At 38.2% G+C, this 25,813-nt stretch overlaps 2 long non-coding RNA genes across 5 annotated transcripts in view; one reads left to right on the top strand and one right to left on the bottom strand.

Annotated features, from left to right (window-relative positions):
• The window catches only part of LOC120099382 (uncharacterized), an 81,690-nt gene that overhangs the window by 44,727 nt on the left and 11,150 nt on the right, over positions 1–25,813 (top strand). Inside the window, exons 4-6 of one of the 4 annotated variants that reach the window (XR_015646459.1) lie at positions 14,072–14,239; positions 16,561–16,750; positions 21,984–22,106. This is a non-coding gene — a long non-coding RNA (uncharacterized LOC120099382). Of the gene's footprint in view, positions 1–13,771; positions 14,240–16,560; positions 16,751–21,983; positions 22,107–25,813 lie in introns of those variants that run through there. The other 3 variants (XR_015646461.1, XR_015646458.1, XR_015646460.1) reach the window with 3 other exon arrangements.
• The window catches only part of LOC120099384 (uncharacterized), a 41,415-nt gene continuing 31,835 nt past the window's right edge, over positions 16,234–25,813 (bottom strand). The window contains exons 2-6 of the long non-coding RNA XR_015646462.1: positions 21,361–21,507; positions 21,167–21,256; positions 20,413–20,550; positions 16,700–16,955; positions 16,234–16,588 (exon numbers count right to left, since the gene is read on the bottom strand). This is a non-coding gene — a long non-coding RNA (uncharacterized LOC120099384). The remainder of the gene's footprint in view (positions 16,589–16,699; positions 16,956–20,412; positions 20,551–21,166; positions 21,257–21,360; positions 21,508–25,813) is intronic.

The following is a 25,813-nucleotide window of genomic DNA, read 5'->3' on the forward strand; positions in this document are numbered from 1 at the left end:
TACCTGCAATAGCTTGTAGCATGTAGAACTGATTCATTATCTGTGGCAAGCATGGAAAATGAAGGGAGTATAAATGAAGAGGATCATTCATGGAAATCTGTTAGCTATAGTGAGGGAATTAGGATTCATCTTGACCTTGCTGCTGGAAATCCTTCACTGCATGAGCTTGTCTTTTTTTTTTTTTTTTTTTTTTTTTTTTCGGAGCTGGGGGCCGAACCCAGGGCCTTGCGCTTGCTAGGCAAGCGCTCTACCACTGAGCTAAATCCCCAACCCGAGCTTGTCTTATGTAGCCTATTCCGTTTATCTCTTTCAGCCCTATTCTTTTCCTGTCCTCTAAAGTTTAATTTACATTGGTCATTGTCCTTCTGTAGTATAAACTCCATAGTTCTGTGGATTTTAAATAAAAAAAAAGACTATTTGGTCTTAGCTTTCCTAGAATCTGCTCATTTCAAGGACGCTGGTCTTTGTTGAGAAGCTCCAGTTAAGGTTCTTACTTAATGGTTGTAGTCACTGTCTTTAATGCTTTTAAGATTTTAATTTTATGTGTATGAATATTTGGATTTATGTTTGTCTATGAACCACGTGTGTGCCTGCTTCTTGCAAAAGCCTGTAGAGGGCATCAGATCACATAGCTCCTATGTTTGTAGTTTTGTTCTGCTGGGAATCAAACCTTTGTTCTCCAAAAGTCCAACGAAGAGCTCCTAATCACAGATTCATCTCTCCAATTCCAAGAAGTCAGTCTCTTAATACCTTCAAAGATTTGTTTCCTTCCCACCTGTAGGATCCTCCATTTGATAGAAGTTTCACTCAGTCCAACTCAGTAACCTTGAAATTTGGTCTGGAAAGCTGGCTCAGTTGGTAAAGTACTTGTGACATAAGCATGTGAACCAGAGGCTGGATCTGCAGCACCCATGCAAAAGCTGGGCACATTAGCACACAGCTGGAACCTTGGTGCTAGAGAGACAGATACAGGTGAATCCCTGGAGCTTGCTGGCCAGCCAGTTTAGCTGAATTGATGTGTTCCAAGTTCAGTGAGATACCCTATTTCAGAAATAATACAGAAAGAAGTGTCTAGGAAGATCCTTGACCTCAAACTCTGGCCTTCACCCACATGTATACATGCATGCAACATATATACTAATAAATGCCCCCAGTAATTCAGGAGGCACCCCAGCCCACATCTTAGCACTACTGTAAGTCTAGAGACACATGCCATACTTCATCACCTTGACTTAAAACTGTATAAATATTCCCTGCTGACAGAACGGAGTTGCTTTTATTGGTGATGGTTATTGCTTGTTTGTTTGATTGTAGCACACGGTGCCCCTGTTCAATCCTAGTCCTTGTATATGCTAGGCAGAACTCTGTTACAGATATATACTTCCAGTTATCTTGCTGGAGGAAAAATGAAAGGCATTGACATATAATTTGCTCCTTAATGTGATATCTGGTTTGTTTACTGATTTTATGTTTTATTTCTAGCTCATACATATGTTAGATCATGGGCAAGAAGGTATGAGCAGTGAAGGAACTCTATATGTTATTTAACTCTATATACTTAGAAATGCTATGGTGTGCTTCTTGATTGAAAATCTGGGAAGTTGGACTTGGTGTGATGGCATGTGCATTTAGTCTCAGCATTCAGGAGGCAGAGTCAGGTGGATCTTTGGGAGTTCCAGGCCAGCCTATATATATATAGTGAATTTGAGGACATCCAGGACTGCATTGAGAGACCCTGTGATAAAACAAAACAAAACAAAACAAAACAAAACAAAACAAAACAAAACAACAAATAATCCCCTCCATCCCTAACCTGGGATATGGGGCTTCTTGGACCTGTGTCCATACATGTTTAAATTAAGAAGATGGGGATGTGGAGAATTGCCTTTTCTGGTAAAGAGAGTCCTTGTCCCATTATCAGCCCTGGCTTACTTCCATCTCTTGTTGGTATTAATGACTTTGGACTTTAGGACGGGGTTCTTGCTTGAAATCTCCCTGTTTCACAAGTTTCTTCTCACAGAGAACTTTCTGTGGGATGAGGTATCTTAGGTGAGATCTGGGTCAGGATACTGGCTTGAGAAGGGATACAGGACTCACTCCCTACTTGTAGATAATGCCTGAGATATGCTGTTTATGGAGCTCTTTATAGGTCACCATTGTGTGGCTCATTGGCCACACTTGCAGTTCTTTCATTTTCTTTAGGGATAGAAACATAAGCACAAAGACTAAAAGTCATTTTGGCTGGTGGGGTACTTCACACCTGTAAATCCAGCATGTGGGGGAGGTTGAAGTGGGAGAATAGTGTTCAAACATAGCCTAGGTTACAGAGATGATCTGTCTTTAGAAGGGGATATGAGGGAGAAGGCAACAGCAAAAACAAAGAAATTGGTACAAGTCCTTGAGTCTTCTATCTCTGCCAGTCATGTTCTTTTATTCTTTTCAGGCCCTCCTGCAGTATTACACCTAGCTCACCCTTGTGTCTTGGCAGTCCTTGCAGCTCAATCAAGTGTTGTTCACCTTATTCAGCACACATACTTGAGTATTCTGAAGGCTGAGTACTGTGGGAATTTGAGGCTGGGGCAGGCAGCAAAGAATAGAGCTGCCAGCAGGGCTCTTCTAGCTTCTGGCAGGAAGTTTGCCTTAGTCCAGGTTACAGTGTTGGGCTACCCACCCACCCACCTCACTTTCCATCCCCCAGATCACTTGAAGAAAGCATGGAGAAGCTGAAGGTGCTCTTTCTGTTCCTTTGATTTCCATATGCTTCTTTAGATGATGTACAGTCTCCTCCTGATTTGTTTGCTGTGGTGTTAGGGATAGAGCCTAGAGATTTGCATGTATTATACCATTTTACATACCGGACCAGAGCTACATACCAGGTCTGATCTTTCCTCACTTTTGTACTAAGTCTTTATGAATCATGAATTCTAAAGGGCAAGGTCTCTATCATTTATGTTTCTCCTGTCCCAGATCCTAGCCATGGAACTGCGCATTGTAAGGTTAATTACAATGAAAATTATCTTTGTCAAGAACATGTACTTCTGTGGTCTTCAGAACACATCATGTATAGGTGATACAAGTACATAGTTTCATATACTGAGACATCATTTCCGTCTGTTTGGGCACATCTGTTCTTTGTTCAGTACTAGAGTTTTGAAAATGGAAACCGGTTCATGCCATCTTATTCTATTTAGTATTTAACACCAGTTTCTTTCCATCTTGGGTAGAACAGGTGGGAACAGGCATGACTGGGTTATCACTGGGAGTTCTTAGTCACCTGAGATGGGGAAGACAGGGAGGGATGATGTGTTGATGAGTTTTTGTGTAAAGACTACACTCCTCTTAGAATTCTTAGCTTATAGGGATGAAGATGTAGTTCAGTTGTCAGACACTTGCTTAAATATACTATCCCCAGCAATGCTGTAGACATGCACCTCAAAATCCACAAATGCATAGCAGTGAACCAAAGAAAAGAAAGTTGAGAAACAAGAAAAAAATCCTGTATTTATACAGGGGCTCCAAATCACATGATAAGGTGTAAAATTGAGAGTTGGTGGCCTTCTTTTACTTGCTAAACCTAATCTTGCTGATCTTGCTTAGATCTGTCTCTTTTCACAGTGGAGAGCCACTCAGAGGACCATTTCCCTTCAGGATACAGTCTCTTCAGCAGTTTAGTAGACAGTGTTTTATGCCATTTTTCCTCTGTAGTTCCAGAAGAGAACCTCAGAGGTGACATGGACAAAGGGTACCTGAGGCAAGGGTACAATCTATTTCCAGTTATTCTCTTCTAAAATGTGAATTGTATGTATTCAGTCTTCACTACAGCTCTGTTGGCATGTTGAAACACTCTAAAAGTTAGTTTTGCAACTTAAGATTTTTTTGCTCTCAAATTTTATCATACATTTGATGTCCTAACGTTGGGTAACATTCTACTGCTCTGTTTTTGTGGTTTTCCTGAAAGGTTCTTATGCTAATTCTTGCTAATTCCAAGGTAATATATCCTGTAACCAGTTGAGTTGGGTAGGGCTGCCATTTGACCTGGGCAATCTGTGTTCTGAAACCCATTTGCCTGTCCTTATCTGTGATAAACTAATTCAGGTAACCCAGCTTTTTGTGTGTCTCTCCTTGATAACACCCTAAGTATTTTGATGCTGCTGTTCTCAGGCAACAGGAATGTAGAATTCTTGCAATCAATCAATCGTAATTTCATATGCAGTTATGTTCTATATAGTCTTCAAGGTAAGATGGTAAGATATTATGTCCTCACTTCCCAAGAACTCTAGTCAGTTTTTGTTGTATGGCTATGGGTAGATACTTTCTGGTACTTGCCAACTCTCTGGGAGATATTCCATGGCGCTTTTCCTGCTTATTGTAGCCATTGAGGTCATTCATGGAGACATGTTCAATTTCCTCAACTTAGCCTGTATCCTTAGCTTGTGTCAAGTTGACATTAAAACTAGCCAGCACACCTTTGTTGAGCTCCCTATTATTGATCTGACCTCTTCATATTCAAAGGCCTCAGTCCTCCATATTACGTTTACTTCTCTAACAGCCCTCACTCTCAGCACAGACCTAAAGTAGTGGAACAAACCAGTTGTGGCCTAAAACCTGAAGACTTGAGCCAAATGAAAACCTTTATGTAAGTTATATCAGATAGTTTGCCATAGTAACCAAAAGAAGGCTGCTATAAAACACCCTCCAAAAATCCTTGAATAACTCACTTTCATGACTCAAAACTTTCTATGGTTTTGTATCTTAGAGCTAAGAATTAGTCTATTCCAGGAAGCCCTTTGTAACCTGCTTCCCTGTGCCTGTTCAGTGTAACCAGACTCATTTCTTTCTTCTTTCTACCTCTTCATCCTGATATGTGACACTAGACATTTTACTGATCTAATCCCTGAGAAGATATATTTCCACTTCCCGTTCTTTTCTCTCTGCCATGCCTTCTTCATTCACTGCCCAGATATTTATGGAATCTGCTCCCATGATTACTTAGTCTGCCTCTCCCTATACCTCCCATATTCTGCTTGAGTACTTTATCACTAGCTAGTCTACTTTGCATTTCTTTGTTTCTATTTCTTTCCCCTATAGTCTGGAAACTCTAGACTATATTCCCTACACCCAGCACAGTACCTAAGAGTTACGGAGTATTTGGTAAGATTTTTGAATGACTGAATGTGTGTACTGGACAATGTGGTCAGAAATAGATGATAAGGAATGTGGATTCACCCAATTGGAGAGGAAAACACAACATGTATGTATATTTCTCAGAGTCTAGGGGGATTTCTCTTGGACACTCCCTGAGATCTTACCATTTCTAAAATTGGATGGGACATCAGTTGTTATCTGCTCAACACTGAATATTATACAGCCTTTTCATTCTTGTTGATTGCCTCTTTTTCTTTTGTTATTGTTACATATATGTTTGTGGTATGCACAAATATTTGTAAATAACATCCACCAAGTCAGTTTTTGTTGATGGTGTGTATATGACTGCAGGGCTCTGGACTGGAAAACCAATGAGGGGCCTCATCCCTGGGTGAGGCTGATTCTCATCCCAACATTCATTGGTTACCTGTACTTCTTTGTCTAGGGATGGAACACCCACCTTCATGTTAACATGTCCATTGATAATGCCATTGTTCTGCCAATTTCTAGACAAGCTTTTCACAGCAAGCTTCCTGGTATTTTGGCTCTTAGAATCTTTCTTCCTCCTTGTCCTCTATGTTCCCTGAGCTGTAGATGCAAGAGGTGTGATGTATTCATATCCACTAGGTGTAAGCTTTCCATGGTCTGTTCATCTCTGTATTGTGTCCAATTGTGGTTTTCTGTGATGGTCTCCATTTTCTATAAAGAAAGGCTTCTTTGATGAGGGGTGGTAGCTACACTTATTTGTGGGTATAAAGATAAGATTTAGAATGTAGTGAGGAATCATACTGGAGGAAGTGGCTTGGCAGAAGGTCAAAATAAATTCAGTCAGCTTCAAGGGATAGGACCAAAATCCCTAGTACCAGGAATAATTTCCCTTCTGTTGAGTGAGCATACATCCAATTAGAAAACTGCTGATTGCCACCAATATGTGACTGCAACCCATTGAACCTTTATGCATGTGTACCATGTAGAGATGTCACTACTCAATAGGACCATTAATTGCTTTCACCCCTTGTCTATGGAACTCCCTTTCTCTTATTTTGTTTAATTCCCTACTCTGTTTCATTTGTGTTTTCTGGCATTACACTGTTCTCTACCTATCAAAGCCAGATTTCAAGAGTAGATGTGATTTGTTTTGTGAGAGGCATTGGAATGCTGACCTACCTACTCACCATTTTTTTGCTTTGTGCTTCACTGACTCCTTTATTTTGTCAACTCCCAACAAAGATCACCACTCTACCACCCACACATCTACTGCCCTTAACCAGATTCATGTTCTCTAGGACATGTCTTTATTACTATATTTTTCATCTCTTATTGCATACTTAATGATCAATTACAAACAGTCTGGAATTCACTTCCACTTAATCCATGGTGCTTGTGAGACTCGTGATTTCCAGCACTTAACAAATGCTTGGCAACCCCTATACCCATCCTGGCTTCCACTCCAAATGTTTAGTGTAGTAGAGAACAGAAAGTACCTAAGCAGACTGTTCGGTGCCTCTTCTGTTTAGAGTGTTTTACTCTGGAGATCGATGAGATCTGTCTTAATTTTTTTCTTTTCACCGTTTTCCCCTTGAATCAATATTTAGAAGATCTGCATGTGTGTGTTTATGTGTGCATAGGTGCACATGCATGTGTGGAGGCCAGGGGTAGAACTTGTCATCTCGAGCAGCATCCATCTTTTTTTTTTTTTTGATATAGGGTCTGTCACTAGCCTGAAGCTCACTAAAATAGGCTAGCCCAGGCTGGCCAGTGTACCCTCGGGAGGCAGTTGTTCTGGCTTACCCAGCACTGGGATTATAGATTTGTGCAACCTTTTTTACATGGACTCTAATGACTGATATTAGATCCTTGTGCTTGCAAACGAGTACTCTCCAAATCCATCTACTCAGGTATAGAACTATTTTATTATTTGAGAGAGAAAGTGGGGAGGTGGGGGGAGAAACATTAGAATATGAATTGGAAATTTCTTTTATCCATTTACAGCAGGTACAGAAGAATAGGTTGTGGCAAAATTGGACTTGAGGGTATTGTTTCTGTTATGTAGGAAGTTTAAGATTATGAGATTGGAGAAAGCTGACTGAAAAAATAAGTCATATAAGCTTGGCAGAGAACTTGAAGGCTAAGGGTGTAGATAGGTACATTGCTAAGAAGAGATGTGGCTCATTTTATATAAACCCAATACTGATAGACAGTATATCTTGGCTAAGATTTGTTTCTGTTATTCAGACCCATTTGCAGATTGGTAAACTTGAGTGTACAAATTGTTATCCACAAAGATCTCATTGTTACTAACTAAAATTTCTAAATCGAGGAATACAAAGAACCCAAGAAACTTAAAAGCCTTGGCATATTCAAAGTTATCTTGAAATAATTTATTAGAGACTCCATTAAGGATACTAGTACAAAAGTACTATCCTATAAATAGAAATGAACTTTCAAAAACCCAACAATGTGATAAAAGCACTGTCCTCTTTGATCTCTGTGGATCATTCTGTAAGGAACTGTATTTGTACAAAACACTGTCTTGTTAGCTCCATTATTTTGTTTAGCAAAAGCAGCAAGCATAGCTAAGTGGTAGAGCACTTGGCTAGCACGCCTGAGTACCTGGGTTTCAGATTCAACATTGCCAAGGAGAGGATATGCCCCTTTAACTCCTTAGTTATATTTGCCTCAGACAAGAAGATACTAATTTGGTTGGTTAAAAACTTTTTCTTCAAGATACCCACTTTTCATTTAACAAAGAATCTTACTGTGCATATATGGGCTGGCCTTCAACTTAGCAATTCACCTGTCATTGTGTCCAGGTTCTGGAATTGGAGGTGTGCCTTCAGAGTGATAATCCTCCTCTACATAATACTCCTGTGTATATTTCTAGTAGCTTAATTTGTATTTGATTTAGGTCTACCTTTTTCCAATTACTCCTAATAAATACACCAGTCCATGAGTCCTGAGAAGTCATGTATTTGAGTTTAAGGTTCATGAGGTAACTTTCTTCTTACTGCAAACTATTAGGATGGAGATGCTCACTTTTACCTTTGTCCCACTAGTGTAGTCACCATTTCCAGTGGGATGCTTTTGATAGGTTAAAGTTATTTTCTAAGTAATCAATCTTACAATTCTGTAATTTTTCCTGGTTTCTACCTAGTATTACCCTTGTGTGTTTGTCACTAAACTTCAAAAGCAAAAAAAAAAAAAAAAAAACCTGTCTCACAGTGGGCTCTGAAGTAAATCTTGCTTCTGAAATATATGTGCAAAAATAATTATATTGTTTTTAGAGAAGAAGGTTATAATCAAATTGAAACTTGAGGGGTTTTTGTCAAGGATTATGTTGATTAACAAGTGTTCTTCATTTTTTGGACAGCTTGTGAGAAAGCAGTGATTGTAGTTAATTTTTAATGAGTGTTACATAGTTGATAATTGCTCTGATTCATGATATTAATGTATTCTCTTTCCTTCGCCCACAGCAAAACAAGCTTAATTTGATTTATATCCTTAGGAAGAAGAAAAAACCCTAAGATTATTCACATGGCATGATTCAGATTTTGGCCCCTTTCTCTTTCCCTTCTCTTTTTCTTCTCTTCCTCTTCCTCCTTGTCCCCCTCTTCTTCTCCCACCCTGCCCACTCCTGTATTCACTCCCACCCACCATGTTGTTGTCATCAAAGAACTGAGTCAGTTAGTTCTTTAAAATGGGTGGGGACAGGAGACAAGTAATAAAAAAAAAATTCTAAGTGAAGTATTCAGCTTCTGTGTGAAATCACTGCAAAAAGACAGGCGTCTCCTTCTATTACATGAAAAGCTTAGAGCACAGTCCGGTCCTCATAAAGACATGCTCCCAGTGTCCTACATAAATTTTCATGTAGTTTGTGTACATGTTTGTCAAGGCATTTCATGTAGCCCAGCCATGGAGGCACATACCGAATTCTGATCCTGGAAATTTTATGTAAACTATACATCAAATTAATGTGCTCTGAAAGTACTTTGCTATACTTTCAGAAGTATAGCATCATCAGATGCTTGTCATCACTAATAAAGTAGTTTTAAATGTTATTTTTAAGTGATAGTATAACTGCTGTGTGTGACTCAAACACCGTGTCAACCCTTTTCAGTTCAGGTGCAAAGTACTTTCAGAGCACATTAATTTGATGTATAGTTTATATAAAATTTTTTTATACTTTGCTAAATAAGAAATGGACTTTTTATGTTTTGTAGCCAGGATCGCACTCTGTGGCTCAGAGCGAGTGTGTATTCCTCTTGCTTCTGCTTCCCAAGGCAGGGAACTATGGACATGCATTGTCATACTTGACATTCTCTAAAGATTTTTGATTGTTACAAAATATAATCGATGAAGTCACTTAATTTGCTTAAATGGACAGTATGACATGGAAGCTTGAGGCTATTCTTGCCTCCCTTGGAAGAGAACTATTGGGGGTAGCTACTCAGGCTTGGTAATGTGGTAAGCATTACTTAAGGAGAGATTTTTTTTTTTTTTGGTCCCGGCATTTTATTCTTTATGCCAATTCTCCAGGTGATGAAAAACAGAAAGAAAGTGACTCCCCCCATGTTCCTATAGGCAATACCATCCCAGGGCCAGTATTGGATCCTGGGCTCTTTGTGTTCACCTTGACTTATAGTTTGGGATTTCTAGAAATGAAAGAGTCACATTGTTTGGTATTTTGGGTTTCTGGCAGAAAGAGAACTCTCTGCTGTTTCTCCAAAAACAACCTTTTAGTTCAGAGTTGAAGCAGATATGTACCTCTGACCCAAGGTCCCACCAAAAGCAGTGAGTCCTGGAGCTTTCCCACATCACCACCATACCTCCATTTTGTTGTCTTAGCCCCCATTACGTTATAGACAGGTTGGATTGGTTGCTCGCTCTTTGCCCTTCAGGAGAGCCTAGGATCTGCATATTTTTAAAGTATACTTGTACTTCAGTGATGTCTGCCTGCTGTCTTTTTTTAATTATCCATCAACTCTGTTACATGTTGACTGAAAACTATTAGCTTTTGCTCCTGGAGGCTTTATGGGATGGTTGAACTGCTTCATAGAGCTTTCAGATGGAACCAGAGCTTGGCGTACTCAGAAGTAGAATTTCTTCTTTTTTTAATCTTTTTCTTTTTAGTTTTTTTATTGTATTTTTAAAATTTTCATTTTAAATGTTATCCCTTTCCCACTTTCCACTCCAGAAACCTGCTATCCCACACCCTCTCCCAGCTTCTATGAAGGTCTTTCATCATCTACCCACCCACTTTCTCCCACCTTCCAACCCTAACACTCCCCTACACTGGGGCACCCAAGCCTTGGCAGTTCCAAGGGCTTCTCCTCCTATTTATGTATATCTTAATGAAAGACAATCTAACAGAGAACATATACTGAGGTTCTTCACCTAACTACCTGGGCTTCCCTTAGGGTAAATGTCATGGGCTTTTATGTGGTGGCCTTGTGGAGGAAAACAAAACAAAACAAAGCAGAAGAGTAGATCATGGGTCTACTCTGAGTCTGTACTCTTTTGCCCTTTGATTAGAGGCTGTTTGGAGGTGCTCTGCACTGTGCCCAGGACAGTGCTCTACCCTGAAAAGGACTATAATGTTCCTCCAATTTTTTGACTCATTTATCTTTTCCTGGCTGGTGACAGTTCTGATGTCTTGTCGTATCTGGGCCAACTAGAATGAAAGTTCTATTTTGTTATTGTTGTTGTTTTATTTTGTTTTGTTTTAATTTTGAGGCAGGATTTCACCTAGGATGGCCTTGAACTAACTCCTTATCCTCTTGCCACAACCCTACACAACCTTGCATGTTCCTTTGTGTTCGGGAAGGCGGGCTTTTTCTCATCATGTTTGGGCTGCTATGGGAATTTCTGAATGTCTTTTCTGACTGGTTCCATCTGGTCATAGCTCCCTTCTGCACTGACTTTAAGGATACTCCAGAAAATGTAATGGAAAAAAGCCCCAACAGATTCTGAAATGCTCTACAGAAATGATGGCTTGGTCAGATGTTTGTCATCACTAATACAGTAGTTTTAAATATTATTTTTAAGTGATAGTACAACTGCTGTGTGTGACTCAAACACCGTGTCAACCCTTTTCAGTTCAGGTGCAAAGCTGAAGGGCTGGAGGAACCGGGATTGAAACACTAGCCATTCTACAGACTTTCAACAGATGTTATAGGTTTCTTCAGAGGCCAGAGTTTTGGTTCTTTGATTTTTATTAATGTCTGCTTTCACGCTGTGTGTTAATTTCCATTGGAAGTTAAGTAATTATAGACTTGATGTTCGCTGTGTACCATGGAAAGGTAACTGTCTTTAAGCCAATAAAGCTTTACTCAGAAAATGTCAGTGGCTAGATTAATATCCCTGTTGAAATATGAACAGGTTTTAATAACTAGTTGAGAAATATGTGTATGTACTTAAAATATAAAGACAGTATAATTTGGAGATGTACTTCCAAGTAGTTTTTAAATTTCATTTCTGAAATCTGATTCTTTATGAAAATTTGGAGTGATGTTTATTCCAGTAAAAAAAACTTACAGAGAATTTTTTAATATATTTATAAAGTCAATGATCAACTTCCGTATTAGCTTTTTAAATAATATTTCCATGTGTGTATCTTTTCTGTGTCTTCATCTGTGAGTTGGAGAATTCGCTATTTGCCTTGTGTTTTAAAAATAGAAGGTATGTCCTACATTGTAACATAACTAGTTATCCATCAAGGTTTAATCAACAGTAAAAGCCTCTGTCAAAGCAGTTGCTGACTTTGCTCAAGGTTAAAGGAAGTATGCTGAAAAGAGATAACTGTAGTTTGAGTGCTTGCCTGAGCCATTCAGATTGTATGTGTGTTGGGGAGAGGTTTGCACTTATTATTCCATTTCTTCCTATCTCCCAAATACCTAAGAGTAACTAATTCCATGCATGTAATGCCACTCTCATCATGGTAGTTAAACATCATACTGAAGAGGAGACTTAGAAGCAGTTTACTTGATTGGGATTTCCCCAGAGATTATTTGGTGATTTTTAAGGTTTTTTGTCTTCAGCTATTAAACAAGTTGACATCAAAAGACTATTCAGATGTTGGGGTGGGGCCATTGTAGAATTGGTGATTCTATGTGAATGACTCAGGTTAGAGTGCAAATTGCAGTACATGCAAAAGTGAAAGCCTGTTACACGGCTCGGCTCTCATGTCCCTGACCACTTCCTGAAGAACCTGCCACATGGGCCCCAAAAAGAGATTTAAAACTGGGTTCTTCCCATGGTAAAGACATGAGGCAGACCTGTATGTAGAAAACCTTTTCCCCACTGTTGTGTGAACTTGATTGTTTAGTGGCCTTAGTTGTAAAATTTACAGCATATGGTTCTGAAACATTACATATTAGAAAGGGCCAGAGCTTAGCTGACACTTAAAATATAATCTCAGAGCTTTCTTGTTTACCTGATTGAATGTTTTGAAACCCATTAAAACATGCTTTCTGATCCTTAAATGTATGAGCTAGAAAAGAAAAAAAAATGGGAGCTTGTCAGATCAAGTACAACCTCCAGTCTAATAAAACTGAGTCACATCCAAATGGGCTGTACTTACACTACCCTCCCATTCTGGGGAAAATGTGGCCGGGGGAGGCAGTGTGAGTCATCACCTGGTTTGTTTGACATATGCTTCCTTCCATAAATTCGGAATGGCAAGCAGCACAGTGCTCTGGGCTTGCCTTGGAAAAAGAGCTGTTGCAGCTTTGCCTGAGCAAAATTGGGCATCTGGTTTGGAAAGAAGAGGTTGAGCCCGTGTTTTGAGTATAGATGACGGGGGAGGGGGAGAAGAAATGGACAGATCCAAACAAAGAATATTTGTAAGTACTATTTTCAAAGAATGAAGAAATTGTAAGGGTGTTTGTGATTGAATTTTTTTCTGAGGCATAAGCGGTATTTAAGAAAAATTGGGGGTGTTAAAATAAATTGGCAGCTACTTCATGAAGTGGGTTGTTTACTTAACAAGAGTATTCTTGATATGGACAAATGAAAATGGAAGGGGGCATGATTTGTAGTTAGCATAAAGATTTATCCCAAGTATGGTTAAATTTGCTTAATTTTTACAATTGTTTTAAAAAGAAATGTGTTTGACTTAGGAATCTTCCCTTGGGACCCTTTGTGCGAAGGGAAGAGAGGCACCTCACCCATTTCCCTATGGTGGCTCTGCAAGCCTCTGTGGAGCTGTGCAGAATGAAGCTTAGAATGTGAAATTGTACGAGAGACCGTCAGAAGCGAGATGAGCAGTTTCATTTGTAGCTCAACTGAGCTTTTAAACTCAGCCTCTGCTTTGGGATTATTTTTTAATACATGCCAGACATTCTTCTGATTCCCATCCTGGCTGGGTCTCAGCTCCTTCTCTGTCTGGGTGAGGTTAGGGTGTTACTTGTTTTAAAGCTCGAGTTGTCACAGCCAGGGCATTTTCTGTTTCGGCTTATGAACCCCACCTTTTCCTGAATGAGTGTCCTTTGTATAACCCCAGTAATTCAAAAATTCTACAGGCATAGGGACTTCCCTGTCATGTGACTTAGGTACTACATCCTGGTTGCCATTGGTCAGCAGCTAATTGTCAGGTCCCTATAAGAAGTCCCGGGTTAGACGACTGTCCACCTTCCACTCTCCCGCTGGCTGCTGCTCATCAGGAGCAGGATGGGGTGGGGACTGTCCAGTGATTCCTCATGTGATAAATGACCAAGTGACTGTAGCCATGGGGTCTGCACACCAGCAAGACACTGAGATTGCTTGTAGCTGATTTGATCAAACTCTGACTTCCTGAACTGGAAACTGTCACTTTAATGCAGCTTACTGATTAAACTGAGAAAAATGTAGCTGAAAATGTGCGCCAAGAACTTGTATGGACTTATTCCCTGTCCCCCTTTTTCCTTTTGTCTGATTCATTTTGTCACAGGAATGAAATGCAGATAACTCGTTAGAAAACTTTTGTGGAAAGAAGTGACTTATGCGATCAGAACAAAGGCGTTTTATAATCAGATTTACCAAGCTGAGAAGAGGGAGTTTCAGCAAACGGAAGCTCCCGGCATTCTGTCACCAGGAAACACTGCATTTTCCAGAATCGGTAAGTGAAAAGTGGCATTGTCCCTAATAGATATCATATGGTGTGTGGGAGAATTGCAAAATTATTCACAAACCCCTAACAAGTGTGTAGAACAGAGAATATATAAACAAAGGTAGGAATTTTACAAGCAGGCAACCCCATAGTAAAGCATAAAGGCTGAGAAGGAACCAGGTAATTAACAAAATGAGCTGGGTGTTACTAGTTCAGCCAAACATATGTAATAGAACCAGATCTTACTTTTTGGACGTGATTTCCTTTTTAGTGGGGCAAAGCATGAAATCAAAATGGGCTGTTTGCTTGAGTTACTACATTAACTTTCCATGGATAGAGATTTGCATTCAGTCTGACTAGCAAGTTGAAATTTGAAGAGATACTTTCAGAATTAGTCGGCTCCTTTGTTTCCCATTGTGTCTTATTTTATCTAGATCTTTACAAAATGAAACTTGAAGCAGTATACCCAAAACATCTGATTGTGAACGGCAGATTTTGTTGGTCATAGAATTTGTTTTGCATTCATGTCATGATTTTAAGACTGTGCTATTTGATTACATTAGTAAAGCAAAAGGGTGCTGATTTCCATACAGTACATAACATTTTCAAGATGGTGATGAGCAACTAACTCTTAATGGTGTGATACCCATGTGTCTGCCTTCCGTTTTTTCTCAGAAATGTAAAATTCAGTTTTCCGGTTTTGAATCTGAGCTGTTCCTATTCCAGAAAAAGACAGTAAAGCTGTGAATATCTGTGTTCCAAAGGACACTGAGATAGCAGTTTTATATTAGTGTGAATGTTTGACTTCTTGACTTTGCTGAAATAAGATTGCATAAAGATCGAGCCCAACAAGCAGATTAGGACAATAGGTGACTGCTTGATTTTTGTCTGTTTCTTATTGGTCAGTAGAAGTAATGATGTGATATATACTTACGTAAATTTAGATGGAAATATTTTTAGTATCAGTACTTACATATAGGTATTGTGGGCAATCTTCATTTCTGAGTATAAATGTCCAATTTTGACATGAACAGAACTGGGCTTTGAATTATAAAGAATGTAATATTATTTATTTTGTGTTAAGTACCTCCAACTAAATTTAAAGTTGATTGTACATTCTTGACTTCTGGCTCCCATTCTGTTCCTTTTGAAATCATAAAATTCTCAACTTAAAAAAAGAAAGCCATAACAGGGTAGCAGAACTGCGGGTTTCTGTTAGTTGAGTGGGCTGCAGATGGGAATAGGAAGGTGAGTGTGTTGGAATCTATAAATTATGGCCCACCCACATAGTTTAAAGGTTTGGAGATCATTTTTCTTAGGCTAAAATCTCCAAGACTTCAGTTTCATTAAAACACAATCATGGTTGTGAGATGCAAATCCAGCCATAAATCAGTACATTGGCATTGCAAATTTATATGGATGTCACATGTCATTTGGCTTAATTAAGGCGTGCCCTCCTGACATACATGAACTTCTAGATTTGAGGAGACAGAAAAATGGTGAAAAAGCATGATAGTATTTCTAGTTAATTTATATCCTACTGCTAGTATATATTCAATGACTAATACTTATTTTTACTTCCGTATGTCATGTAAATACTTGGGTAGAAAACCATGGTAATTTAATATTGAGCTAAATACATGCAGGATAGGAAAAAGAGTATATAAAAGCTTTAGATTTTCTTCAGATGTTTAGAATCCATTGTCTTAAGTGATAAAAATGGGATATAATAAAAATTGGAATGGTAAATGTTAGAAAGTATGTCCCAAAAGCTTCATCTTTAAAATTTAATTTGTCATTCTTTGTTCTGAGTTTATTATTTTAAATGTATATCTAAAAGCATTGTTCTGAATTCTCTCCCAGATTTCCTGAAGATACTGGTATTTTAGCATATTTGATCTTTGAGGTTTTGCAAAACAACGTTAAAGGACGCCATTTGAGAGATATACCTCAATCATTTCTACCCAATAGTATTTGATAAGTGTACTGTATACTTTCAAATCTGTGTGTGTATGTCTGTGTGAGTGTGTCTGTGTGTGAGTGTGTGTGCGTGTGTGTCTGTGTGTGTGTGTGTGTAAGCTTACTTTAAAGGGGGGCCTTAAATCAACAACAGCTATTTGTTAGAACCCAAATAAGCCTTGAAATGTTTTTTTCTCTGAAAACTGAGTAGTTGGTTTGAAATATAGCTTTAAGGTCTCAGTTCATAAATGTCATTCAGACCTCCTGCTATACTCTTAATGAGTAGAAGTATAACAAGAAGGGGGAAAACCATGAGTCATTATAATGATCTCCATTCCTTTTGGGTCTTCTCGACTTGCCTTTGTATACAGGATCACCATGGAAGTGGGAAGCATAGGCCTTGAAGGAAGCCATAATATAATACAAAATCAGTATGTAAAAAATTGGGAGAGATAAGTACCAACATATGGAGTAATGAGTAAAAGTCAACCTCCATGAGGTTGTGCTCACCCTTTATCCAGTGCTGACCAGCCATGAGAAGAACATCTTGAACCAATTATTGTAAGTTCTTGAAGAGCTGCAAATATTTCCTTCAAATGCAATGTGGAGAGAATTCCTTTGGTAGCAGCAGGATGGCTTACCAGTTTGGTATAGTATTTATTCCTCTCCCTCTAAGGATGACTGCGGAGGCTTCGGTGTTCTTATGAGACACATGCTTTCCAACCAACTGTTCATTTGGCATTTCCTAGCTTTTGTCTTCTTTTTCCTATGGAATAAATAGGAGCGTTTTATCAAGCAGTCATAAGTATTTTATCTTTTAACATTCTTTAAAAAGAGACTTTGAGGTGTTTATTGAATGAATTGGCAGGATGAGAATCTCGGAAACACTGTTTCAGAGAAAGACTGTTTAGACTAATATGTACCATAGATTTAATTATGCACTATTGCATTTTCCATGCCTGAAGGTATTTTCTATTCCACAATGGTTTTAACAATTTATTTTGTTACTCATACCTCAAGAACTAGTGAAGAAAAATTTTAGTTGAAGGTTATCCCTTACTTAATAAATAGAAACCTACCAATTCTTCTAAAGTCCAAAAGGTTCTGACAAATAAAGAAAAAGTTCATATCACAAACTGATGGCAAGTCCTAACCTGAGCTTACATGAGGCCACTTGTAGTCTTTATTTAGCTCACTAAGTCTGTATGCTTTATCAGAGAAATATTCACATACTTGATTCTGGAATAGAGTACCAGACCTCTCCTGGAGTTACATATGTATATATGTATGCATGTATGTATGTTAAATAATCAGTCTCCTTATAAACATTTGTAGTAATATGAGCATCAGAGTGCCAGATAAGACTTTTTGACTTTTGAATTACTGTTTATTAAACTTATGCTATATGTTAGATATTTTTCTAAATATATCCCCGGCATCTAGTTCAGTGCTGACCAGTTTGTAATGGTTACCCAGGAGTTAGATTTTAATGTAAAACGCTTTACATGTATTAACTGAAAGGCCAGTATGATTGTTACTCCATTTTACTGTAGAGAGAATAGTGCACAGAGAAGTGAAGCCAATTTCCCAAAATGATATAGGAAGGAAATAATAGAGCCAGGATTTGCAAGCAGTGAAACTTGGCTGAGTCAGAGGGGTGTGTCACCTGTTTCCTGCAGTCCTGCTTGCCCTGTGCCTATGTCCTGTGAAGGTGATGGTGATATTACCACTGTGGTCATTAACAGGGTCCTCTCTCCCCTGTGTGAAATGTTTGTTCACAGGTCTGTGGTGGGGTGGACTACAGGAGTTTCATGAATCCAAGCTCCTTCTCAGTGAGTCTACTTTTTTAATTGGGACAAATTAAGACAAAAGAAATAATTTTTTTTAACTCCAAAGGAATTTTTGCATATAATTACAAAAAATCTTTTCATATCTATTTTCTGAAACTTTTTACCCAGAAAGCTGTCTAGGTCATTAAGGGAGAAAGGGACACTTTAGAGGGAATGACACTTTAGCATAAGAGTCATGCTGGGCAAAGTAAGTAAGTGCCTTTGGGCAACCGGGCAGCCCCAGGAAATTAAACTGCATGATTGAATCTAGAAAAGGAGACTTCTAAAAGTGTATCTCAAACAAACAAACAAACAAACAAACAAACAAACAAACATGTACAAAGTGGCTCTCTTGTTCCTATATGTTTCTAGTCATTAAAAATAAACTCTTTCTAAACCTCCCCATTTTATGTTACTGTGACTTCTTCCCTGCTTAGGGTTTCAGCAATTATTTCCTGTTGGCATGTTGTACAGTTTATGTCCTTGCTTGCCATTTTAGTCAACTGCTTCTGGTATTGTTGGCACTGAACACACTTAAAGATTTCTGGATCTATATTTTGATGTCTGTCTTCAACTTAATTTCCTTATGTGCATTTCAAAATGCTATAGACATGAAAAAAATGTTGGTGACTATTTTTTTTTACTGTTGTATACTGGTTTTTATAGTAATAGTTCTGAAAACTTATTTCTCCTAAACAAACTGTTTTGATTACATAGTCTAAATTTGGAGGATAGGTGTTTTTATTCAGAAGAAAAACCTAAACCAGTTTGAATGGAGTTACTGTATATATAATATTAAGGATTGTCCATTTATTTTCTGGATATCAGGAAGAATAAGAGTTAAGGAGCGTATGCAAAGTAATGTCATTTTATTAACTACTTTCAAAGATGAGCAGCTGAATTAGAACGTATATTTCATCTAAAATATCTTATCCTTGCCTAGTAAACTACCCTTGTTTCTTTGAAAAATGATCAATATAAAACAATTGTTATACAGACTATATATTTAAAATTTCAGTGATTTAATCTTAGCATCTGCTGGCTCAACTTGTTAGGATTCTAAGCTATAACTTATCTCTCACTCCCCTGTTTATTATAATTTATACATTTTAAATTATTTAGACTAATCTTAGACATAAAGCACAGCACACGAGCTATTAGCAGTAAACTATGTTATATAAATATAGGACTATAGCTCATTTCCCTTAGTTTCTCTGAAGGAACATATTTGATGCATACAAAAGTTGGATTTGATGTCTTTTTAAGTCAGTATAACAATCAAAACATTTACTTTTCTTATAAACATTTATAATAGCTATTGTAAATAGCTATTATAAATAGCACCTATTTTGTTTGAAATCACTTTAAAATACTAATCTAAATATAGTGATAACTTTGTACGTAAAAAGTAAAATAACTCTCTTGAAGTGCAGGGTGGAATTGTCTGTAATGAAGGCCAGGCTAGGGTTTTATTTTAAAGCATATTCCCCTTCTTGCCATTAAAAAAAATTATTTCCTAAAGTAACTGTCTATTCTGCTGGAGACCTTGCTATTAATGTTATAGGGTTTTTTTCTGCCTTCACCATTTTTTAAATGAAAAAATATTTTAAAAAGAGAATCCATTGGTACCCCCATCAGACAGACAGACAGACAGACAGACAGACAGACAGACACACACACACACACACACACACACAATGGTAAAGTTCTTTTTGTTTTTTTTTTCTTTTTTTCGGAGCTGGGGACTGAACCCAGGGCCTTGCACTTGCTAGGCAAATGCTCTACCACTGAGCTAAATCCCCAATCCCAATGGTAGAGTTCTTAACTAAGAAAAATAGGTTAAATTTGTATAGACCCAACCACGATTTGCTGCTTGCATTGATAGTTTTGATTACCTGCGTACAAAATCACCTCCAAATCTGAGCTATTTATTCTGTAAGAGGCCCAAGGTTAGGGAAAAAGTATGTTTGTGTTTTAAGCTTACTTTTCCCCTTGGTAGTTAAGTGAGTCTATTGGGTTCTCTAAATCACAGAGCCTGGATAGTGAGTTATGTGACCTCACACTTACTTGATCCTACATTTAAAAAAGCATGTTAGGGAACCTGAAGTGATGGTTCTCTACTCACTTGTATTCCCCAAACCATTTCAGTTTAGTTCCAGGCCTATGTGTTTATGGTTAAACTCTATGTGACTGTCTGCATAGTAGATTAACTAAAATTGCAAAAAGTTTTGGCTACTATTCATTGTAGATTGAGTGTGTTTTAGGTAGCTGCTATTGTAGATAGTCTACTGGCAATGATTTGTGTGAGATCCTCATAGCAAGCTGTTGGTACTATTGTGTTATGTCTATTTTATAGGTGAGGGGTCCAAAGAACAGAGAAACAAAGGAACTTACTTCAGGCCACTTCTCTGTTGTAGAAACAGAATCTGAATCCAAATAGGCTGTTGGCTGCCCAGATGGGAAGTAATTTGGGTCCAAATGCAGAGTAAAAGTTGGCTGAAGCCAAAAGTTTCAGTAGTGATCTTCTCAATTCTGTTGTAGAAAGTGTAACATATTTCAGACCTGGGCCTCTCAATGTTGAAATACACAGTTGACTTTTTCTGCTTCTTATTTCACAAATCAGTGGGAACTATCTTAGTCACTGGTGTTTTATGAGTTAGAATTAAGCCACTGAAATCCAGGAGGGGGAATTCCTTGTTTTCAGTTGATCTAAAGCACTAATAAATTTACTCATCTAACTTCCCCTATTTTTCCCCCTCAAGTTTTCACTTGAAGGTGGGGGTGGAGGGAAGAAATATGTGAACACTTGAATCACTGGGTGACCTTTTGGTAGAAAGGTAAAGGGAACCAGAATCTGTATTTATGAATATATGCTTCCTTTACCTCCATCTAGTTCTGAAAGCTTTCTGTAGGAACAGCTTAAAAGCAGCCACTGATGCCCACGAAAAAGAAAATGTCCTGTTTGTACCAGGAGTTTAGTTTCAGATTATGGAAATGTAGCTTCAAGGATGATACATTCCTCTCCATGTAAATGATGTAAATGCTAAGAATTCAGTGTAGAGGGCAGGTAAGGGCAGCCCATCCAAGGCCATGGGTTTAAAGATTTGTGAATCTCTTAAAATTTTCATTGTTCTTGAACTAATCCTACCTCTAGGAAGACATGCAAATGAGGCATCCCTTCATTCCATCATTTTTCTGTTCATTCATTCATCCTTATTTTCACCCATTCAAGCTCTTCCTACAGACAGAAGAAAGACAGAAAAAAAAAAGGGATAGGATAAAAGTCTATAAAACGGGATTAAAGTTTTATAGAGTAGGAGTAGCTGTAAGTTATAAACTTACCTTGCCCCTTTTTCCTTAGTAAAGGTCTTTTGTTTGATGCTTGTCTTTTGGGGGCCACTGTAACTCTCACAGACACAAACGGTAGTTAAACATCTTCTGTCAACCAGGTTCCTTGCTTAAATGAAGAAGAAGTCTTGGGAGAGAAAACTATATAGCAAAAATGGATAGATGAATGGACTTACTGACTTCCTTCTTTCATGACCAAATTTTAAATCTGATTTCATGTCACTTAAACTTTCAAACCACTTCTCTACAGAAGAGTAAATATTAACAGAAGCCTCCCCAAAAGATAAATAATTTAAAATGAACTTGAATTCTGATTCTGATCTAAGGTTGAGGGTAAAGTTTGGTTGGTTGATTTGTTGTTGTTGCTGTTGCTTATTTGTTTTCAATCTTCAAGTATAGCTGTGAAAAGTAAGGAGGGATGCTTTTTTGCAAGTGGGAAGAGGAAGATGTAATACTACTAACACTATAGAGCAAGTGGTACTTTTCACCACACTGCAGTCAGGAATATTCTTCATGAAGACAGGGTTTACTTTGTAATTCAGTACTATGTTCAAACTGGATTTCACCGCCCACAGATTCTTTTTTAATAATCGTTCAAATTTTCTTCAATGAAATAGGCTGACCTGCATCTTTTATCCAATAAGACAAAGAACATTGAACAAAGAAAAGAACATTGAAAAGACACAATTTCAGTGTGAATTGTGAGATCTGCATTCCTAGGAAACACATGTAGATCAGAGGTAAGCAAACAAATTAGTTAACAGAGTTTCTTACTTTCCCACATTTTGTTTGGCAACCATGCACCAATAACTCCTCTTGGGTTTTCTGTCCCTGTATGATGGGGAAGTTATCAAAAAGCTTCTCTCTCTCTCTCTCTCTCTCTCTCTCTCTCTCTCTCTCTCTCTCTCTCTCTCTCCCCCTCTCTCCCTCCCTCTCTCTCTCTCCCTCCCTCCCTTCCTCCCTCTCTCCCTCGCTCCCTCTCTCCCTCCCCCTCCCTTCCTTCATTCTTCTCTATCATCCCCCTTCCTTCCTTCCTTCCTTCCTTCCTTCCTTTCATTCTTCTATGTACAATTTCACTTAACACTAGGTAAATGGATCATTCATTCACCCCTTTACTCCTGACCCTTAAAGTTCAGACTTTTTTAGTAAGGTGTTGATAAAAGTTGTCTCAGGTGCCACCTACACTTGATACACTTGATAACTATGTAGGAGAATCAATAGGCAAAGATACCACATGGAGAAAAGGTTCTTTTTAGTGTTCTGCATCTGAGAATGTGGCAGTGGACAAAGTCCTTGCTCACATGGTAGATGGAAGCTAATAAATATATGGCAGATGTTAGTAAATGTCATGGCAGAAAGCACAAGCAACCCAGATAGAGAGGGAGTAGTGTCGGGTTAGAATTCATCTGCTTATCTACAGCTGACTGTAATGCCTCTCTGATGACATTTGTACAGAGAAACACAGAGAGAGGAGAGATAGCAATGGTGGTAGCCAGAGGAAAATTATTCTAGGAAGAAACAGAACTGCAGTGGACACATCAAACTAATCATTTAGGAATCTGTTTTCCGTAGCAAAATGTTTCTGGAAGGTAGGATGTAGTTACTACCTAGAAGAGGGATATTTCCAAGGATGTTTGTGATACTGATAGGTAACCTAGAGAGGTGAATCTTATTACACTGTATGAACCCAGGGTGGATGTAAATTGTAGCAGACTTTCTTTTAGTAAAATGCTGATTTCATGATTCTAGTTATGGTGATTACCATGAAGCTCCTAGTAAACAAAGATGAAGAAGCTCAATGTAGGTAGTTCTTCCTATCCTCTGTATTCAGAGAGGTGACTAGTAGCTTGACTGTCTAAAAGTGGTGCATTTTGATTGAGTTATGTTTATCTGTAACTCTCTTCTCATTTGGCATGTCTTTGTACATTTTGTTTTGAACTTGAAGCAACTTATCTTTTCCACTAATTCTGTTTTATATTCAGTTCCATATATATATATATTACTTTGGGAACAGTGTGGTGTGGGGGAGGAAGGGCACATTTGCTGCCTTTTGTCCTTCCCTGACCTGACTCAGGATCTCAGTGTGGAAATAGGGGGAAGCTTGGGACTTTATGAGCACATCTATTTCCTTGGATGAGTTGCATATGGAGCCAAGAGGAAGATAGAGAAATGGACAGTGTAGGAAGTAGGGAGGTCCTAGAGGAGTCATGAAACCACTGCTTCCAATATATATAATTATGTTTCTCACAAGTTAGGAATTGTTAAAGCATACTGACTTTCCCACTTGAGACAAAAAGGGAACCTAAGAAAATAAAATGAATTGGGAAGGGTGGTAATTCATATACCTTTTCTCTTAAAGTTGTTTTGAAAACAACTACTTGCCATTCCCAAAAGGTAGAGAGATGACTCCTTATTGTTCTTTTTCTAATCTGATACTGAAAGTCTTGATTTGTGCCTAAAGTATATGCAGTTACTCTCATCTGGGAGTTTGCATATTAAGAGATATGGCATGGGTGAGAACAGACATAAAAGATATGTACACCATTATATAGACACCTGGACTAGATCATGCCTGACAACAAATGGGGTTGATAGCTATTCATAAATCTTGCCTGAGTAGATGTTATTTCATGATACCTGAGCCCTTATCCAAACTTTTTTATATCTGGCCTGACTAGTTAGTGATGCATTCCTGTTAACCTCTATATTTTTGTCTAGCAAGGGGCCCATCTGCATAAAAGAGTTACTGCTTTTGTTGTTTATGGTTTTGTTCAGCTGGGCTGGATAGCATCATTGTCTTAGATTGAAACTGACTAATCTGTTTTAGTTGTGGGTAAGTAGAAATGAAACCACTGCTTCCAAGCCTAGTTGTCAGCCCTTCATTATTCCTGGTGTCTGAGACATACTGTCCATTCCTGCTTCCATCCTATGAAGCAAGGGAGTGCTTAGGACTGAGCATCACTTTGCTGAGGAACTGAAGAGGATGGGGAATTCAAGAATGGCCTTTTAAGACACCATTTTGTACGAATCATCCTGTGTATATCTCTCCACTAAAGCTACATCTAGAAATAGAGAGCTGCCTCTTGCCTTGAGGACAACAGCACACATTCTGTCTGTAAGAATTGTGTTGTGTCCTTCCTCCGAGGCCTAATCTCCTTGCCTTGGTCCTTCTTGTTTGTCCTCTGTACCCTGGGACTTCCCCCTCCTGCCATGTAAATCCAGACAACTTTCTGCCTGTATTCTGAAACCTTGGTATTTCTGACTTTGACTTGAGTCTCTTTGAAATGATTGTGTGGTGGCTGGGTACTGCAAAATGAGTCAGTTCCTGCAGTTTGGTTACAAGTTCTCAAAAAGTATTTCAGAATGTGGATGTGGTCAGCAGAGTCATTTTCCAGGCATCTAAAAGGAAACCCACATCAACTGTAACAATTGAGCTCCGACCTGGTGGTGCCATACAACAGAACCAAGGCCTATTTTCCCTTAGAGCAGTGCCTAGAACCATCCACAAATTTAGCTGCTCCTAACACATTTTCGATGGGAAGTCCTGTTCTTGTTTGCAGGTCACATTTTATTTGCCACCATTTACACAAACATTGTGACACAGATTTTAACTTCATTTACTTTTGGATGTTGGTCTGAGTTTGAATAAGAAAAAGTATTAATTATTTATGTAAAATAGAACCAGTGGGACTATAATATGATTAGGAGATGATTTGAAATGTGACTTATGGATAAAAATTGTGTAATTTTTCTGAGGAATAACCAAGGGGCACTTTTAGATATCTTGTAGTACATAGGATTACCATGTTCAATAATTATGTTCTCGATCTTGCAGCAGTGGTCATATAAATAATTAAATTCTTTGCAAGCTTTGAAGAAGTTTCAAGCTCATCAAAAACAGAATAGTTTAGCTCAGCATGGTCTTTAGAAAATCTTTTGTGGCTTTTTAATTTACTGTGTACTATAAGTTCTGTAAAATCTGATTGAGTTTATTTCCAGCCTTCAACCACTCATGAAAACTGATAACATTTTCAATAATAAAACCAGCAAAATTAAAACATGAGCAAAGGATCTCCACAAACTCTTCACTGAAGAAGATACCTATATATTGTAGATAACTGCATGAGGGTGTTCTACATCATTAGTTTTTAAGGAAATAAAAATAATAACTACATTTTCTTTGAATGGCTGAGATGTAAAAAGGCTGACTATCAAGTAGAAGTTGAGGATGCACGGATTTTTTATATCTGGCCTGACTAGTTAGTGATGCATTCCTGTTAACTTCTATATTTTTGTTTAGCAAGGGGCCCATCTGCATAAAAGAGTTACTGCTTTTGTTATTTATGGTTTTGATCTCTAAGAAGAAATGTGAAATGGTGAAAGTATTTTAGAAGAAAATTTAACGATTTCTTAAAATGTCAATCACACACTTACCATGTGACCCAGA

The sequence above is a fragment of the Rattus norvegicus genome, chromosome X (assembly GCF_021556685.1).
Source record: "Rattus norvegicus strain SHRSP/BbbUtx chromosome X, alternate assembly SHRSP_T2T, whole genome shotgun sequence".
NCBI classification, from domain to species: domain Eukaryota; kingdom Metazoa; phylum Chordata; class Mammalia; order Rodentia; family Muridae; genus Rattus; species Rattus norvegicus.